This window comes from Mobula birostris, chromosome 6 (assembly GCF_030028105.1).
Source record: "Mobula birostris isolate sMobBir1 chromosome 6, sMobBir1.hap1, whole genome shotgun sequence".
NCBI classification, from domain to species: Eukaryota; Metazoa; Chordata; class Chondrichthyes; order Myliobatiformes; family Myliobatidae; genus Mobula; species Mobula birostris.
The window spans coordinates 167,247,944-167,262,668 of NC_092375.1; the positions used below are offsets into that span (position 1 = coordinate 167,247,944).

The following is a 14,725-nucleotide window of genomic DNA, read 5'->3' on the forward strand; positions in this document are numbered from 1 at the left end:
CTGTCCTGTAAACAAATCAATCATTAAGTAGTGTTCCAACTTGACACTCATGACGTAACACAGAGACAGTTAGCTTTCTGATTGCATTGCGTTACCAACGCGTTGAAAGTCACCAGATACTACATTCAGAATTTTCCAGATGGCTTAATTGGGCAGCCCAATATAAACATTAGTCATATAGGAAAGTAAAATGTTCTGATCTCCATCATGATGGACGAATGCCCTCTCAACCCTTTGTACTAATTGTTATGAAAGTTTGCCAGGTAGCCCGTCATGAGCAGAATCCCACTTGCCAGCCTTAATTAATAGCTTTACAGACTTGGAGGCCATAACGCTCATCAGTTATTAATTAGCAATTCATTTTGCTGAATAAATAATACTTATGATTGATGATAGAACTTGTAATTGGGAACTAGAAGCCTTCCTCAAGGGAGCTACCTCACTAGCATAGATTGAATGAGGCATAAGAAACAGCAAAGAAAGCCAGAGAACCTTCGCTGAACAACTGTGACATGGCTACAGCACTCCATTCAGCTGAATACTGCACTTCCTACACAGCATATGCTCCCCACACAATGATGGAACATTAACTTTTGTATATTAAGTTATGTTTCTAGAGTAAAGTGTCAATCTGAAGCACCCACCCTGCCATACATATGACAATACAGGGAGGAGCTGGGCTGCCAAAATCATTCTCTAGCTTTCCGAGAAAACAGCTTGGAATCAAGACAACTGATTTAAATTTTCAGACCAAAGAGTCAACTGAGAGAATGGCAAACAGTGGGCAAAATGCTGACCAGATGTTAGATTCAATTAGTATTTCTATCAATACTAATGTTTTTTAACAGCAAGTTCTTGATCACTGCTGTCAGTTAAAGGCATGAGGAATATTTTATCATAAGGCAGATTGAATTCAACCAGAAATGAGCCCTGCAGTTTACGAGGGACTTATAGCATGCAAAACCAAAAGCTGAGAGCAGCCTAGAGAACTGAGAGGCAATTAACAAACTCATGGGTGTTAATTAACTTCATACTGTATCATGTTCAATTAGTTCAATCTTCCCTACAAAGGCAACCATGAACAATTGCTTTGATAGCCATACAGTACTTCATTTGTAGCTAATCGGTGTAAGCCTCACAGTTGCTAAGCTACATCAGCCTCTAGGGTCCAAAACTGCACAGATGCACATTGTACAAATGACTGAGGAGAACTGTTAAAACTCAACCCATATACGGCTCAGTATTGATTTTACACAGTGGATCCAAGTGCTGCTGATGGTGTTTTGATATATTTTCCTACAATGGTTGCTCCCCGGGAGTATTAAAGAAAAAAGTCTGTCAATATGCTTCTATTATGATCTCTTGATCTGTGGCCATAAAAACCTTCAGTCTCAGCCCTTATTATAGAATAATAGATGGAGTATATTCTTTGTGGCTTACACAGTACAGCCTGAACAATTTGGACTTCTGCTTAAAGGCCAGACCATAAGACAGCAGAACGTAGCGGGCCAAGACCCTAACATTATTAATTTTGATGAATTTTATCATCTTTCATTGGGGTGGGGTGTTGAATGAGTAAGTTGTCGCATTAAAAGCTTTCAAAGCAAATACAAAGTGATGGACAGCTCTCGTCAGGTCCCCTTCCCAATCACCAGGCATGTAGTGAGCAGTCACTACCTCCTACAGCTGCAGTACTTAGCAGTTTCTGCCCTATTAGCAATTTATAATAGCGATCAAGAAGCAGTCAACAGCAAATCAAGGCACTGTCTGGCTGCCTGTTTAATTGGCCTTGTTTCTTTTTTGATGAATGGCTTGTGACTGTTGTAGGACCCACATTTTGGCATATAATAGGGGACTGTAATTAAACTTACAAACAGATACTGGGTCAAAACTGGGGAAGGTGCAAAAAATGTTAATTAATATCAATAATAGCCAATTATTAGTTAGACAGAAGGACCTAGGGTAACAAAGTGCTGTAATGACTTAGAGCTAACTTGATGGAAAACACAGCCAAATTAGCATAACTTTATATGCAGACAGCATGGTGGTGCCCAGCAAACATCTGTTATGGAACAATCCAAGTAGAATTTCTAATAATATTAAGTCTAACTTGCATAATCAGCAATTCTTCATGGTCATTTGAAGGCTGAAACAATGTGCTCATGATTTCTGTATCCACCCCCTCCCCTTCTGAGTGCTGTGTGAAAGACTGACCCCAAGTGGGCTCTGCTTCAGACTAGTACATCTCAGTTTGCTCCAGTGTACTTTATTAAAAGCACATCTTATTTTGTATGAGAGCTTCAAATTTTCAACTTTTGTAAAGTGCAACCAAGATTTTCTTTCAAGAAATTTCTCTTCCGTTAAAACAGCATATACCCTGGAGAGGGTGGTGCTTATGGCACATAAAAATAAAAGCATACCATTTTTAAAGAGTTCATTATGCACCAAGAGAATGAAATACCTTCTTAAGTAAGATCAGGGATCTTTCCAGAGTTGCCCTTGATATGTTTTCTGCAGCCCAGCAAGTTTGCAGTACACGGTGGAGAGGCAGGTCTATTGTTCTCAGTGGTAAACTAGCAAAGATCGTTTTGCTCATCAGTAATAATAATTGGGGCAGTCAGTGACTTAACTCAGTCTGTACTGGGGTCTTGTTACACTCTTTCTACATGCACACGCCTGCTCTCTCACTTTCCAACAAGAGTAAGGCAGACTTTGAAAGCCTTTCAGGATAGATCCTGCCTGGGGAATGGTTTATGAGTGAAATTTTACAAGGTACTAAACTAAAATATATATATATGTCAGACCAAAGAAAATAAAGGCTATGGAGCAGCAGTTTGCTGAATAGAATATTCTGAGATTTGCTAAATATACTTCTTCTGGGATAGAAGTTGATTTCTTAATTCATCTCTATAGATCATAGTGCCTGATCAGTAATCTTAAAAAATGTGACATTTTGAAATTACTAAGAAAAAACTATTTAAAATTTATCACAGGCTATGATTCTAATGAAGAAATGGAATTTATGAATAATTTGACCATTTTGCAATGTTTAACAAGGACTTAAAGATCACAAGAGATTATAAATCTACAGAATAATATTATTTTTCAACCATGTAATAAGTGATAGAAGCTTAGTGAATGCTACCATATACTGATAAATAAATAATCATGTCCTTTAAGAATAAAATTAAATACATTTCTGTATAAGTAACCTTCAAGAACTGTCAGATTTAATAGAACCAGCTGCCAATACCTTCACAACTGCATTTCCTGTTTTCAAACTAAACTATTCAAATGTATAAAAAAAAGTATATATTGATTGCAGTATTCAGACTTGGAGTTAATTAGCATCTATCTTCAATGCTTGCCAACATCCATCTGCTCCCTGACTTTGTACACCAATCCCAGCATCTTTCTCCCAGTTTTTAAATCCCTTCAGTGCCTGACCCCATGTTGTTAGTGTGATCATGTACCATGTTTATCAAACACACGCTTTGCATTCTCAATTTTCAAACTTGCAGCTCGTCCTCTAATTCTGCCGTTTCATTATTAGGCATCAATATTCCAATCATCGTATCTTGTCCCTGGGAACGTTTTTCCAAAATCCCTTTACTTTGGTTTATCTCTCCTCAGAAGCCTTTTGAAAATCTGTGTCAATAACTTCCACAGGGATCTTCAGCATTTTGCCAAGAGCCTAACATATATACCAGAGCCAGAAAGGAAAGCATATGCATTATATAGCAGATGCTACAATCTCCGGATGTCCCAAATAGTTTACAGCTAAGTAATAACTTTAGAAGTGTGCTTGTCCCATAAATACAAGGAACACAATAACTCATTTCTGAACTGCCATGCACCACAAGTCTAGTTTACCCATTTTTGCAGTATTTCCACCAAAGATTACAATCATAATAATTGACTGTCATGGAAATTCTGTATCTTTCTCTTTAATTATTCTTTTGTTTCTGCTTCTTTCTTCCCCTCCATCTAACCTATCTTCCCCATCTTCTAGGCATTCTTTTTATCCAAAAAGAAAATTGTTATTCCCAGAGTTATTTCTTCTCCCCCAGATCTCCTCATTGCCCTCCAAATCTTTCTTTTTCCCTGTTGAGAACTTACCTCTCTGCTGAAAAGTACTGTGGCCGTTTTCTTACATGAGTGGGAACCAGGTGAACCAGGTCATTGTTGCTTTGAAGCTATTAATGTGAACATGAATACCGTCATTTTCTCAGCTGAAGTTCAGTGAAACTGTAGTCACGTATATGACTAATTATTTATTAGTGATGGCTTGAAAATGCATTGAATTAATTAGACAAAATATGTGCATTTGAACCACAAAAATATTTGGAATTAGTGATATGATTTATATAATGCAAAATTGGGTATCTTGATTAACAATAGCTTGCCTTGCTGAATTATAAATATTTAAACCTCTCACTACATTTTTATGGACATGTTGTAGGCCAAGTAAAACTAATAAAGATGCAAGTCTCAGAAAATGTTTCTCCTTCAGATTTCACATAAAGTAACTTTGAAACAGCTTGCAGTGACCAATATAATGGGATAGTATCTCTTTTAAACAAATGAAGTTCAATTGAAGTTCACAATATAACTTGAAAAGTTCCAGAGCAGTTTAATTGGAATCAGTCTGTCTTTTCAACCAGAGATCAACTTTGAATAGATTTTACTAGTGACCCCTAGTGAGCTGCTATGATGTTAGAATCAACAGAAGCTTGCACTGAGCTGATCTGTATTGATTCTGCCTGTGCAGTTTGACATGGAAGCAATTGCTGTTAAACCAGTTTGTTCAGAACTATCTCCAAGGTAGGTTCAAACTAAATCTACCTGAATTACTCTAATAATCTTTGTATTGGCTGGGTTCCTGACCAGGACAGATTATTTTTAAAAAATATTAGCATTACACGGAATCCTACCATACTTCAGGTTTTCTAGTTCAGTTTTCTACTTCATGTTCAGTAAGACTGTTCAATTCAGCCTTAGGTAAAATTATTAAGAAATCATATCAATGTTTTTGATGTGAATCCTATTTATGATCTGAATTTCAGAGGTACTGTTGTGGCCAACGTCTTCCCTTTCAACGATTATTTATTTATTGACATACAGCATGGAATAGACCCTTTTGGCACTTTGAGCCACAGCGCCCAGCCATCCTGTAATTTAATCCTAGCTTAATTGTGGAACAATTTACAATGACCAATTCACCTACCAGCTTGCATGTCTTTGGACTGTGGGAGGAAACCAGAGCACCCGGAGGAAACCCATGGGGAGAACGTACGAGCTCCTTATGGGCAGTGGTGGGAATGAATCTGGGTTGCCCGCACTGTAAAGCGTTGTACTAACCACTACGTTACAGTGCCACCCTTTTCCATAGATCTGCTGTATCATTCACCACAAGTGTTACTTTTGTAATATAGCCTACCATAAATCACAGAAAGAATGTGACTTGTATAACTTTTAATAGAAAACATTTTCAAATCAATTGAAAAGCAATTAGAGATCTTTAAATTCAATAATATGTAATCAAGTGCATTTTTCATCATCACGAGCAACACATTGGTGCAGTTAGTAAAGCCGAGCATCACAGCACTGAAGGTTTGGATTAATCCTGACTTTGCTGTTTTTGTGGAGTGTGCAGGTTCTAAATTAATTGGCCATTGTAAAGTGCCCCTAATGAGTAGGTGAGTGATGGATTAGGGGAGGGGATGGGCAGGAGATGAAGAGAATGTGTGGAGAACAAAATACGGGATTAATGTAGGATTAGTGTGAATGAGTAGGTAATGGTTGACGTGGGCTGATGGCTCGTTACCATCTCTTAATGACTCTTATCAGTAAAGAAATGGCTCATTATGACCTTAAAGAAACATATATACAAACATACTTACAAAAACTTGCATTTTCTCTGATGTAAGTTGTCTGGTGTCTTCTGTAGAAGAAATACAGTGTGCAGCAACAATAGGGTCACCAAGCACTCTGACCAGCTAATGTGATTATAGAATTGGAAAAGAATGTAAACTAAGCACTAACATTGGAACATTCAACTGAATTGAGTTAGAATTAAATGCCATTTCGAGTTTGTATCATGTTTATTTTCTCTTAAATCCATGGAATTTCATTGTACTTATCAAGATAATTAAACAGTACAATTTCACAGAGCCTGAAAGCACATTTGAGGATGACTTATGAAGTAGCACCCATTTACAATTCAACAGTGAAGACATTTTTCAAATCTCATTGTAGTAATAATATGGGATAAGGTGAAGATTTTGTTAATTTATCACACAAAGCTGTAAGATTGGGTTCAATTCCCATCGGTGTCTGTAAGGAGTTTGTACATTCTCTCTGTGGTCAGTGCGTTTCCTCCAATTGTTTGGGTTTCTTCCTGCATTCTAAGGACTTGCATTTAGGCTTAGCGAGTTGTGGGCAGACTATGTTGCTGCTGAAAGTGTGACAACATTTGCGGGCTGCCCAGCACAACCCTTGCTGATTTGATGTGATGCAAACAATACATTTCACTGTACGTTTTGATGAACATGTGACAAATTAGAATAATTGTAATCTTAATTGCTTCACCAAAGATTAATGCAGTGCATCTTGTGGCAGAGTGATGAATAGCTTTTGGGAACTTCTGCATTTCACCTGCATGTGTAAACTTGAGGCTGCTGTTTGGTTTCCTCCCTGGTAATGGCAAATGTTGGTTATCTTGTTAATCTCAGCATAAATTCTGTGGCAGTATTTTGCAACATTGCTTGGCAACAAATTTTGATTTTGTGATTCTCTTCAAAATGCCTCTGCTCCCTAACAAGCAATTCGGGCATACTTGCAGGGCAGCGAGATGGTACAGGTATGAGATGGCTTCTAGATATTCACTATCATAACGGTTTAAAGAAATCTGCAGCGAAAGCTTCATAAGTATTTTTTCTTATTGTATATCACTATAGACAAGATCAGTCCTATATTTTCTTGTAATCTCTGCAATTCATGTATTCTGCAAAATGCAAAATCTATTCAATTTATCTGATCTATTCACAGGAAAAAAATTGAAAATGAATTGCCTTCTTTCTGTATTTAGAATACAAAGCAATTGGCTGTAGTTCCACTTTGGGTACAGTGAAGAAATTAGATCTAAAATACACCCAAAATAAAATTTGTTTGTGAAATCATACTGTAAGACATTAAATGAGCCAATACATTGGGTGCACTAATAGAATGAAAACAATTATTGATATTTAAAAATCATTTTTAAGAGCATACTGAAAGTATATTTGCCAATAATTATAAGCATTTTTAATAAGATCAATTCCTCCAGTTGAGAAACCTTATTTAAAATTATTGGAAGTTAATATGAAAGTGATATTTAACCTGTTAATTGTTTGCAAAGCTATCAAGTTTTTCTTTGTAAAATTAAATGCTTCAAGATTTTTACTTTCTCTTTTTCAATCTTTTCATTAGTATCATAATGATAAAGATTAACATAACATAATCGTACAAAGTTATTGGGATTACATTGTTGTAATTATCATATATGAATATAAACCCATGTGTATTAAACCTCCCAATCATACAAGATACAAATATTATATATAAACAAAATAACATGAAAAAGGAAAAAAAGAAAAAAATATATACCCCCAAAAAAAACTAATCTAACAAGACTAACCAACTAAACTACAGGAAAAAAAAAGAAAAAGATATAGGCTGTCGTGAAACATGAAAAAAAGAACCATTAGACTCCACTTCCCTCAACATATACTAAAAAGAAATAGAATAGGTTTGGAAAAGGTCAAATTACATCATATGGAAGTGTTGAATAAATGGCCTCCAAGTCTTTTCAAATTTAATAGAGGGATCATAAATAACACTTCTAATTTTTTCTAAGTTTAAACACAACATAGTTTGAGAGAACCAATGAAATGTGGTGGGAGGGTTGATCTCTTTCCAATTCAGCAAAATGGATCTTCTGGCCATTAGTGTAAGAAATGCAACCATCCGACAGGCTGAAGATGTTGAAAGATTTGGTTCTATCATTCGTAAACCAAAAATTGCCCTAATAGGATGGGGTTGTAAATCAATAATGAAAACAGTTGAAATAATATCAAAGATAACTTTCCAGTATTTTTTTAAAAAGAGGACATGACCAAAACATATGAGTTAAAGAAGCTATCTTGGAGTGACATCTAGCACATATAGGATTTATATGAGAGTAATAACGAGCTAATTTTATTCTAGCAAGTCCTATTATATCTAATTTGTCTTTTCAACCCTCTATCATGGATCAAGCCTATTTGGCTTGGAAAGCTAAAGGTATATTAAGATTTTGTGATCTATTTTAGGATAATTGTTTCATGTCTTTTGAACAATTATCTAATAAATATAATTTGCCTAGATTTCATTTCTTTAGATATTTACAGATTAGAAATTTTTAAAATACTATTTTTCCTACCTTCCCGAATTTATATTCAACGGATATTTTGGAAAACATTTTAGGTTTAAATCCTTTTCAGAAAGGTGTAATAGCAAACATTTATAATATAATTATGAAAATACATCCAGATGTATCTAATAAAGTTAAGATTGATTGGGAAAGGGAATTTAAGATTACTTTACCTATTGAAAAATGGGGAAAAAATTCTTCCATTAGTTAACTCATCCACTATATGTGTGAAACATGCGCTGATACAGTTTAAAGTAATGCATAAGGCTCATACGTCTAAGGATAACTTAGCTTGCTTCAAGATTTTTAAAATCATAATTTTCAGTATTATTGTTACTCAATATTATTTGTACAGTTCATGTTTGTTTCAGTCTTGGAGTAAAGACTGGTGATATTGAGGCAGCCTGATCCCAGCAACTTGAATGTTGAATCAAGATTTTAAAAAAATCACAGAAAATCTGAATGTTAGGTGGCTTTAAATTCTCTAATAGTTTACACAGGTAGCCCATTTTGTCTGAATTGTGCTCATACCATTAATGTTAGCAAAGAAAACTATCCTGCAGATTTCAAACAATTTTCTCTCCAAATTATTTTCTCCTTGTCATGATGTTACCTTCAACAACATTTATCTGTCCGTGGGCATTATCAACGCATCTTAATCCACCAAATTTGCAATGTTAAAATCCAAGTAGATGGCAGACTCTTTGAAATAGGGAACAAAAACAGGAAATACCGGAAATGCTTATCATGTCGGGCAGCAACTATGGAAAGAGAAACAGTTATTGAATTGAAACATGAACAGTAAGAAGAGTGTTTGGTTAAGTTGGAAGTGACAAGTAGTTGTTTCTCACATCGTAATGTAGTGGATGATTGAGTGTTAGTTTAATTCATTCACCGTGGCTCCAAGTTGTCTTTTATTCAGTCCATTGCTTAGGTGAGTATTAATTTAAACAGGTTTTTGTGCTTCCTCTGTTTATTACCATGTAGATACTGAGTTTAATGTTATATATCAAGTGTTATAAAGTTAAAGATATTAAAACATGAATTATAAAAATCAATTGTTGGCTAATTTTTCCAAGGCTTGTCATTAAGATTTTTCCTTTCCAAATGTTGCATACACATAAGTAGTTTTGGACAGTCCTTTCATATTTTGATTGTAACACGACTGCTTTCTACCTAATATTTTGTGAAGACAATCAAGGTTTCAAAATCTATGCAACCTGTCATTGAAAGCTTTTGAAAACTAGTTAACTGATGTACATTGATGGACCTACAGAAGATCCTGTGTACTTTATATAGAAAAAGAATGTGCTATTACTTCTGCTCATTGTGCCAAGATAACACTTAGTTTCTGTGACACTATAATCACAAGTCATTTTAAAATGTATGTCAAAAGGTCTTGACTAGGTTATAATACATAAAACACAGTGTTTTGCAAGACTGAAGGTTTTAAATGTCAGCTTAAGAAGGCCAATAAAAAGGATTATGTCTCTCTAATGCTATTATAACATGCCGATGGTATTCAACATCAGTTTTTAAACTAGGTTTGGTCTTGACCAAAATGTGAATAAGTACACATCATTTGGTGCACAAATGCATATGAAGTAAGTGACAAGTAATGTGGATATTAGTATCTTTTAACTGCTCGGGTTTTCTCCATTTAATGGCTTGAATTGTCACATGGTGAAACCAGGCCAAAACATCTGATTACAAGCAGCCTCTACATTGTACTTTCCATTAGTAAGGTTGTAATTCATTGCTGAGTCACCATCACCTAAGGCAAGTTACCCACCCTCACTAAGTCATAAAAAATGTCTGTGGTACATTTGGTTCCAGTAATAGGGTGTGATTTACTGAATCCTACTTTGAGGTGAGCTTTGATGATATCTCAGGTATGTTTGCTTTGAAGACAGTATAAAAAGAAATGGTGAGAGAAAATGTGGAGAAGGGTTTACTTACAAGTTTCAATTTTCAATAAATGCCCCATTACATTGCATAAATGCCCCATGTAGGTTTTCAGGTCAAGTTGAAACTTATTTTTAAATCTGTGGGGGAAAATGGTTTAAAATAATTAAGCTTCCAAAATCATTAATGGAATGAAGAACTAATACATGTAAATAAAAATTATAGTTCAAAATTATTAATTTGTTATCACTGTTATGATAACAGAATAATATTGTTAATGGTCCATTCTATCCTAGCTTCCTGTACGGAACATCTTATCAATAAAAACAGAATTTTGCACAGAAGTCATTGACAGCTCTGCAAGACCATTTTCTTTAACTTAACCTGAGCAGAAAGAAAATTGGACAGGCTACGGAACAAGTATTTGCTTCATTCTCATCCATTTTCTGTTAGCCCCCAACCCAGTCTTCCTGTATCATAGTAATTATGCTATGTTATTCTGAAGATTATAATTTTCTATTTTGATTTGAACACTAGTCACTTATTAAGTTAATTGAACTAAATTCATATTTTACCCCAGAAAACAATGTTATCTCTACAAATGTGAAGTTTCGTCACTCTCCTCAGTTGTAACCCGAAGCCCGTGTTTGGAGAGTAAGCTGATTCGATAGGATAGCAACTAACATTATTCGAACTGGCCAAGTTGAATCCAAAGGTTCAATAAGCATAACTGAGAGAAGGTGATGCTCTTAATTTTTCTGTCTTGCATGTTATTTGACACGAATTTGCTGTATGTTAAGTACTGAATATACTTTAAGGAAGTATATTGCTTGGAAAAAAGTGAGACAAGTGTTGATGTCAAATAACAATGAAGCTATAGCACTGGATCTTACTTGTCCACAAATGTTCAGCAACGTCAGACAGGAGTCAAATACACTGTGAAATGTGAGAATCCACAAATTGCTGTTCGTGCTTTGCAAAATTGAGCTAACCACCAACACCTATTAAATATTTTGGAATGTTGTATTTGCCTCTTAGCTGCGTCCTAAACCCAGCTCATTTACGATGGCAAGTATGGACAAGAGCACCCATTCTTACACTTCCCATCCATATCCATCAACATTGCTGGCACCAAAAGGAACTGTTCAAATGAAGGAGTCTCATTCTTCCTGTTTCTCCTTGTTTCCAGTTTTCCTTCGCACTTCCTTCCATTTCTGTGACTTGCTTTGACATCAAAATGATACACTTAAATTCTCCCTGCTCTTGATTTCTTCACCAGTATCTTCCTCTTGTTGCCATTGTTTGCACGGATCCCAGATGCATCGGTTCCCTCGTTGTGCACACATGAGCATTTCAAGCTTCCGACAACTTAGCAGGGAAAATTGTTTGAGGAACAAGATGCAGTTGCCAGTCTAACTAATGGCAGATGCCACTGGGTGTCCTACTGCAGCAAACAGTGGGCCATTCTTTAAAGGTTACATTAATTACAACTGTTATTATTGTACATCATTGCAATGATGTAGATGTGGAGAGGAATGTACAGGTTCACGTCCGTGTGCAGCAACTGGCATGGATAATTATTGGCAAAGTCCTGAAATATGCAAATTGATCATGGCAAGGTTATAATATTAGGAATTCTCATGGTTTTTCTTTTCATATAATTGGTCACTGTGGTCTGTGGTACATTAATTCTTGTTTTTATGCAAGCCTTGTTATATTCGGTGCTTTTATCTCCCCTACCTACTGAATAAAGTACAGTACTGTTGTATGCAGAATAAAAATCAAATTCTCTGAAGGATTTTTAGTGACACAAAATAATAAATTCTGGAATTTACATATACTGAATTATATGATTTGAAAGTGTTCACATTTTTCACTTTGTTAGCTGTTGAAACATTGGTAATGATTAACACCATATTTCTACAAAAAGCCCACAAATTTTTCAAAGCAGAACAGCTGGAACATGTTCAAGAATACTATTTATGTAGGATTTAAAAAGAAATCAATATATAGACCCCTGCCATATTTAAAGTAATTCCAATGATAATCAATAACTACATATGTTGCAGGATAAACCCTTTTCTCTTCATGTGAAATAATTCTTGTTTTCATGTTCAGTTTCAGTCAACACATAAAAAGCTTTGCATCCTATCTGGGTATAAATTAGTGACGGATGTGAATATGTATTATAAAAACCTTGTTAGATCAAACTGCTCAAAAAATGACTTGACTTGAAATAGTATGATATTAGCATAAGATCTCACTATTGGGTACAAAATATCCCATTTTAAACGTGCATTAACTCCATAATTTTATTTGGCAAATTGGCTGTAGAAGGATTTTGGCTATAATAATAATTGCATTAAATTATTTTAATGTCCTTTTGTAATACAAATTATTGTTCCATTTGAATTGCCTAATCTGTGGTAAATATATATTGTTTTCTTTTCTTGCAGTGAATACCCTGTAAGCAGTTTCATTAGATCCTAAACAAGCAGACTGCAGACAATAGAAGAATGCTAATGGTACTGGTACCTACCATCTGTATAAGCAGCTGCTCTCCAGCATCTGTACAATATGTTTGAACTGAGAGTGCCACTAATCTGCATAATAAGAAGAGGGCTTATCCCTGTATGGCTAATCATTGCAAGGAATCGATGTACTCCATTCCCTCACTGTAGCAACTGCAAAGTTGAAGCATGTTTACTTTATCCTCCAGATACACAGAGGTCAAGTGTAATAGTCAGACTTCGATTCTGCCTCCAGCTACATTTGAATACACCTGATAATTATAGCTTTTCCACAAAGGCCTTGCTACCAGCATATGTGCGAAATTGCTCCATGTAATTTTTCGCAGATTTGATCATGGATAAACAATGACACATTAAATGTTTACAAATAGATGGCTGTGTTTTAAAAAAAGTCATTTTCACAAGTCAAGGATTTTTCTCTTTCTGGGTCAGATATGCAAACCAACCTGTAAAATCAGTTAACAATCTTGTCTTTTCTCATAATAAATTAAGATCTGTATCCATAGTTTGAAAGGTTGTGACATCAAAAGGATATCACCATTAAAATAGGGATGCAGACTCTGTTAGAGAGACTTCAGTGCTTTTGCTTAGATAAATTACTCATGCTATCTCAGTGAGTGGATAATATAGAGCCAAATACTACCAGGGAACTACCTATTCTAAAGTAGGCCCAGATCTTTAAGTAGCCTGGACTCATTAAACCTCTGAAAGCCTCCCAGGAGCCAGCATGCCTGCATAAGTATATACGGTAAAAGGTCTCTGAGATTTACGAGGAACTTCTCCGTCTTGTACTCAGGCACTATCTGATAAACAAGCAATTTTAGCTGCGGGCTAAATGATGCTCTTTGAGGCTTTGATTTACAACGCCAGGAATGATGTATTTGTGGTTCTGCTGTGGGCCTGCTGTGATTAGTCATCCATGAACAGAAGTACAGGCTAAAATCTCCAACCAAGAGGTCAGTGCTTTTCCACTCAAAGAGGAAGTATATGATAAGGGTTTTAAAATTTGGGATAAACACATATGACTGAGTATCTATGGAGGAGAACAGAAAGCCCCTGATGTAGATCAGTGTAGATCTTTTGGAGACTTGTGAGCATGCTTGCACCTAAGAATTAATTGTTCATTTTGTGTTACAACTGCTAAATTAACATCTATTCTTACAGCAATATAATGAATGCATAGCTTCTGCTGGAACATATTGGATGTATTTTTCAGTAATCCCCAGCTACAAAATAATTTTTAATGTTTTTTTATTCTACAAGCGTGAGGGGGAAATATCAACTTGAAACTCGTGAAACAGAATGCTTGCCCTCTCAGCTCCTCTCCTCTTCCAGGAGCCAACACCTTTGCTTGTGCTCTGGAAGCATGGGGGTCGTGGTGCAAGCCAAGATTTTATGCACTTCATTAACTTTGCCACTACCTATCTTGGCTGTCATAGGTAGGCATTTCAATTGCCCACGTACATTACGTGTGGAGCGAGGTGAACGATCCTGGTGCTGGCCACGACACACCGACGCAGCTGCTGCACCATGATTAGAATGGAGCTGCAAGATTTCTTTTCAGCACTGAGTACAGGTGGCACTGTAGCACAGAATCAATCACACAGTAAAGAAGGTGCCATTCTGTCAGTCCGTAAATTCTGGCTATTCAGCCTTAAAATCCAGACAAATGTTGATGGGGGAGAATAAGCACTTGAATGTTAATCTGAATAAACAATGATCACTAGCTAAATTAAAATTGATAAGGTTGACTTGAAAATTAGAATATTTAATGCAGTTTTCAAGTCTACAACAACCCTACTTGAGATTTGCTTTCATAAGTTGCTATTATAATGCC

General features: G+C 35.7%; 1 long non-coding RNA gene across 1 annotated transcript in view; it reads left to right on the forward strand.

Moving 5' to 3' along the window:
- The window catches only part of LOC140198640 (uncharacterized), a 44,763-nt gene extending 33,672 nt beyond the window's left edge, over positions 1-11,091 (forward strand). The window contains exon 3 of the long non-coding RNA XR_011886231.1: positions 10,938-11,091. This is a non-coding gene — a long non-coding RNA (uncharacterized lncRNA). The remainder of the gene's footprint in view (positions 1-10,937) is intronic.
- Positions 11,092-14,725: the final 3,634 nt, after the last annotated feature.